The sequence below is a fragment of the Rhinolophus sinicus genome, linkage group LG03 (genome assembly GCF_036562045.2).
Source record: "Rhinolophus sinicus isolate RSC01 linkage group LG03, ASM3656204v1, whole genome shotgun sequence".
NCBI classification, from domain to species: domain Eukaryota; kingdom Metazoa; phylum Chordata; class Mammalia; order Chiroptera; family Rhinolophidae; genus Rhinolophus; species Rhinolophus sinicus.
The window spans coordinates 103,095,224-103,101,223 of record NC_133753.1 but is presented as its reverse complement, the minus strand read 5'-3'; the positions used below and the strand labels follow the sequence as shown (position 1 = coordinate 103,101,223).

Below are 6,000 nucleotides of genomic sequence, written 5' to 3'. Positions count from 1 at the left end.
CTCTGCTCCCAAATGTCCCCAGCTGCAAAATGGGGATAAAAATAGGACCAGTCTCAAGAGGATATTGGGAGTGAGATGACAGAAGTCACGTGAAAAAGGTGGTCACGTGGCCCCTGCCTAGTACTCTGTCACTGCTGGGCAGGAGGTAACGGGTGGTGGTGTTCTATTTATTATCGGTCATCACGCCAGGTGCCCTCACCTCTCAGCCCCTGTTCAGCCGAGACTGAGCCTCAGAGGCTGGGTGCTCATTGACATTCTGACCACCAGGCTCCGTACCCAGGCTGAGTAAACCTACCCCATGTCTATCACCAGATCTGGTAATTAATACCCTTGACGGTTTTTATTGGAATGAAGCAGGACCTGCACATGACTTGCTTTTTAATTAATAACCAGGCCTCCTCACTCCCCTCCCTCCCCCTTCTGTCCTTGAGGACAGGCTGGGGTGGGGGCCCAGAGTCGCCCAGGCCTGTTCAGCTACATCTGGAGGGAGGGGTGCAAGGCAGGGCACAGGGAGGCGGCCCTTGGTCATTTCCCGACATACACCCCAAACCTTCCCTGTGCAGGACAGGGAGCCAGTTCTGGGTCGGGCAGAGCCCAGGGGATACCCAGATGTGGCCTCCGACCTCGGGGAGCATGAAGCCCAGGGTGGCCAGACCCACAGACACATTGATCCCAAGAGCAGGTGCTACAGAAGTCTCTGGAAGAGCAGAGCTGGAAACAGCCAGCTTGGCCTGAAGGAGCTGGGAAGGTGCCTTTGAGCTGATGCCTGAAATCTGACGTAGCTCTCCTGGTGGGAAAGAAGACGGTGCTGTTCTAGGAGTGGCCTGTGCAAAGGCTCAGAGACGGGGTGAGGATGGCGTGATGAGAATGGGCGCTCCCTTGGCTAGAGAAATGGGGAGTGCTGGGGACATGGTGGGACAGGAGGCTGAGGGTCCAGGCAGGACAGGCCTGAGCACAGGACTAAGAGTTTAGCTTTGTCCTGATGGCAACGGGCAACCTCGGCAGGTTGCATACAGAAGAGTGACATGGTCATGCCTGGTTGTTAGTCACTGCTTGGCTGTCCAGTGTGTGGCAGGCACTGGTGGGAGTAGAACTGCAGCGGGGATGCCTGGTTATTAAAGCCACAGTTGACGACCAGGCTCTGAGGCCTGGTCTCCCCACCAGAGGCCCAGGAACCTGGACCTTCTCAGGGCATCTGGCCTGGCAGCCTCCCTCTACTCTTAAACTTACCTCCTTCCTCCTGCTATTTTTAATGTAGCATCTTGTTGAGATTCAAATGAGCATCTCCAGTCTGGGCTCCTTTGCATAATTTGCCTCAATTAACATTTTCAAGATGCCAATTAAGACAGCACACACCCCCAAGTAGGGACCCCGTCACTCTGGAGGGACTCGGCTTCTCAGGAGAGGAACATACTACCCTCGTCCTGAAAGCCAAGTCCCAGACAAGGACTTGTTGAGCTTGACTAAGTGTGCTTGGGCAGGCCCTTGGCCTCTCTGTGCCTCAGTTTCCCCATTTGTGAAATGAAGGGGCTGGTGGCATGATCTCTAAGGGGCTCTGCCCACTCCTGGCTCAGAAACCATGCATGGTCTCCTTTTCCCCTGGCAAACTTGTGAGGATGAACCCATTTAACAGATGAAGAAACTGAGACCCAGAGAAACAGAGGGATTTGCCCGAGGTCACTCAGGGCTTTGGTGTTGGAATTCGACCAAGTCCTTTCATCTCACCCAGTAGGGTCTCCTGAGCTCTATGAACTCCCAGGGTATTTGGAGAGACCAAACCTCCACTGCAAAATGATGAAAGGAAAAGTGAGGCAAGCCAGAGGCACAGTCCCTGAGGGCTGGGGCAGCCAGGAAACCCTGTTTTGTTCCTCCGGTTTCAGCCCCAATTTGCCTCCCTCATGAAGTCTTCCCAGATCACTCGCTTCTCTGAGCTACTTTGTCCCTTACTGTCCATGTTGCGCACCATCACCTGATCCCCTCAGGTGGTCCTCTTCTCCCAGGGTGCTCTGGTCTCCTTGCTGGACAGGGCTTCTCTGAGGACAGGGATGGAATCCCCTTCATTCCTAGTTTTCTTGCCTCCTAGACCCATATGTGGCTTAGCAAACAGGGCTGGCAGTCCCTGGCTGCCTGCATTTCCAACAATTGGCAGGACACTCCACGTGCGCTGGATGTGTGAATGGTGCCCACAAGGGTCCCCCTTTCCTCAGCTGGACTGAATGTACGCCAAAGGCAGGGCCCAAATTATCTCCTCTTTTTGGCCAACAAGTCCTACCCGTAGGGCTAAGTTTACTGTTGGGACTCAGTAAAGCATTTGGGGATTTAGGTCACTTTGCTTCTCAGGTCCGTGTCTCCTCGTCTGGAGAATGAGGTTTTTATGGAGTGTCGCTGTGTGCAGGGCACAGTGATAAACCCTGGGATCCACAGAGGAGGCAGATGGGACCAACCTCATCCTCTCAGAACTTAAATTTAGTTGGGGAAACAGACACATCTAGGAATAAATACCAGTTAGTTAGATGGATGCTCTGAGCAGAGTAAGTAGCAGGCCATGGTGGGAGAGACACCAGTGTCTGAGTGTCTGACCCGCACCTACGAAGCTGAGGCCAGGCCAGGAGGAGGCAAAAGCCTGAGCACAACCGAGGAGACAGGTGACAGCGCAGGAAAGATCAAGAATAATGAGCTGTCCAGCTCGACCTGAATGTGGGAGAGAAGGCAGGAAAGGGAAGAGATAGCGCTCTTGGAGTTGGGGGGACCTCACTTGTAATGTTGGAGGGGGCATGGCACTTTTACCCACCTGGCTGAGACTGTTGGTATCCTTCCCATATGCCCTTGGCCAATCTGGAGTCTCCTGCCAACAGCTTCCCATAACTCTCTCTGAGGGCAATGTCTGGCCCCAGGTGAGTGTGTGAACACCCTGGGGGACCCTCAACCATTGAGGGGCAGGAGCTGGTGACTGACCCCCCCCCCAGCAGCCCTCACTCAGTGGGACGATCCTGAGGCATGTTGTCCCCAGCTCTCAGAGGGTCCATAGCAACATGGAGCCCTAGAGGTTACCTGCTCGCTAACACATTCTTCACTGGCATCCGAGTGTCACCTCCCAATCACTTGCACCTAAATCGTTGGGGAATCCAAGAGAAGACAGCCAGGATTTCCCATTTCTCTGGTCAAGAAGGGGAAGAGGTATTGCAGACAAGATGGGGGGAGCCACCAAGAGGGCAGAGCTGCAGGAGCCATGGGGAAGGGAATTGTTTGCAGCTGTAGAGGTTGAGACGCCCGGAATGTAAGGGTCTGTGGGAAACAGTGGCACCTTTATCCTTTCATTTGTTCTGTTATCTGAATTGCACCTCGTTTCAGAGGGACTTAAAGCCACTTTTAACCATGTACATACAACACTCATGTCAGTGGGGGTCACCCTGTGCATTATGAAGTGACATCGTTTCGTTGCAGGGGCTTGGTCTTTCAGGTCACCGCTTCAGTCTCCCGTTGTGCACGCTGAAGCCCAGTGTTAATATGACTGGTTTGTCTGGCACACCTGCCCAGACCAAACCTTTCTGGTCTCTGTTGGGTGCATGCAGGTAAGTTTCACGTACTGGGTTTTTATCTTTTTAAAATTGATTTGTAGGAATTCTTTATATATGCTAGATCCCAATCCTTTGTCAGTTATATGCACGGCAAATCTTTTCCCAAACTAATGTTTATCTTTCATTTTGTTTCCAATATTTAGTTAGTAAGAGAATTCACATAATTTATTTATCAGGAATTTTATATTTTAATTTAGTAACATTTGTCAATATTTTTCTTAAAGATTTGTGCTTTTTGCATCTTGTTTCAGAAAAACTTTCTATGACCGATTCTGTTGGTGATGTCTAATATCCATTCTGTTCTTCCTTAGTAACAAAATTCCAGTTTTTAGGTGGACATAATAGCACCCAGTTACAAGACTACGTGTCCCAGTCTCCTTTCCAGCTGAGTGTGGCCATTAGACTGACATCTGGCCAATGAAATGTGAATGAAAATGTTTTGTGGAACTTCTAAGACATTTCCCTCCTTTACGTTCCTCATTATGCCATCTGGAAGGTAAACGTGATGGTTGGAGCTCCAGCAGTCATCTTAGACTTGGAGGTGATATCAGTTTGGAAGCAACATGCTGAGTATGGCAGGCCACAAAGTCAAAAGCCTATTGCATGATATGACTGTGAGTCAGTCATAGTAGTTTTGTTTTGGTTTGGTTTTGTTGCCTACTTCTAGAGTGATTACACCGGAGACAGAAATGATCATAAATAAAAGAGCTTACTTAAGCCATAATGGCTTTGGGTTTTTCCAATGTAATACATGTCCCTATCCTATGTGTACATTCTCTTTTAAAAGTTTCACAACTTTGCTTTTCCCATGTAGTTCTTTAATTCATCTGGAATTGATTTTTGCTTATGTGGGAGGTGGGAATCTAATTTTATCCTTTTTCCATATGGACAGCTAATTGTCCTAGCCATCGTTTATTGAATAGTCCAAAACAAAACAGAAGGTATTTTGGAATACATTTAGTAAAAGCTATTCAAGACCTTTATAGATAACATCATGAAATTAACTTAGAGATGGAAAAATTTAAAACACTTAGCTAAACACAAAGATATACCATGCTCACAGATGGGAAGATAACTCTCCCTTAAATCAATCTGTAAATTCAATGACACTCCAATCAAATCCTGTTGTGGGGTTTTCAAATTATATATGCAAAGATAAAATAAAACAAAAAGAAAACGAGTTAGGAAATTAGGAAAAATAAGGGCAAGAAAATAAGATGAAATCGTAGGTGAGGGCACACATAGTTGTCAGAGGTGGGCCACACATTTTCCTCTGAAATTCTCGGCAACTGATACACAGAGGGAAACATGATCAGTTTTTATGTAATAGATAAAAGCACACCATTATCAGATAAACAGAACAGTTCTTGGGGTCAGTGGAGGGATGGGGTGGAGGGTAGGGGGGCAGGTGGTGGGTGATGGCTATAGGGCAGAGTTTCTTTTCAGGGTGATGAAAATGCCCTAAAATTGATTGTGATGGTGTTTGTACAACTCTGTGACTACACGAAAAACCTTTGAATTATGCACTTTAAATGGGTGAATTATATGGTATGTGAGTTACATCTCAAGAAAGCTGTTAAAAAAAATAAAAGGAGAGCCAACTATAATTAAATATATATATACCAAGGGTGCCAAAAAAATGTACACAAGTGGACACAGGTCAGCGTTGCTCAAGCAGTAGTTCGCCGTGATCAGAAGTGTCTGGACGCTGATAGTAACCACTTTGAGCACCTCTTGTAATTGCAGAAGTCAAACGTGACTTGTATTCATCTTTTGTTATTAGCATATATTGAGTATTACAATTTTAATACAGTTTTCCTTTCTTAAAATGTGTCTACTTGTTTTTGACACCCTCTGTATATATAGTCATGGGACGTGGAGTACAGCATAGGGAATACAGTCCATGGAAATGTATAATAATAATTATATACGATATCAGAGGGGTAGTAGATTGAGGGAGGGTGATCACTTTGTGAGGGGTGTAAACGTATAACTATTACGTTGTTTTGTACACCTGAAACTAATAAGAAAAATTAAAGAGGCACAAAGAAGAACACATAGGCAGGGACCAGAGACGTGGGGTGAGCATGTGGCTTCCTGGCAGGCCATTCAGGGTAAACGGGCTCTAAGTCAGGCCTGGAGAACACAAGAGGGCAACTTGCTGAAATGGGTCATCACCTGAAAGTCTGTAAAATCTGAGCATTTCCTAGTTGTAATCTGGGATGGTGGGTCTGAGCCCTCTGACACAGATAATTAGAGGGCAGGTCAGACCTGGTCCAGGCCCTGGGAAAGCCGTATTTCTTGTCTGCAGGAAAATGCTTCCTTTTTTGTTGGGTTTCATAAACTGAGCAGCTCCCTAGAACCAGCACCCAGATCAGGAAATCAAATGGTCCTGGCCCCTAGAAGTCCCCTCAAACCTCCT

General features: G+C 47.4%; 1 long non-coding RNA gene across 1 annotated transcript; it reads left to right on the top strand.

Moving 5' to 3' along the window:
* Positions 1-4,399, top strand: LOC141570387 (uncharacterized). Its single transcript, XR_012494389.1, has 3 exons — positions 1-847; positions 3,445-3,572; positions 3,890-4,399. It is a non-coding gene; the product is annotated as an uncharacterized LOC141570387 (long non-coding RNA).
* The last annotated feature ends 1,601 nt before the right edge of the window (positions 4,400-6,000 follow it).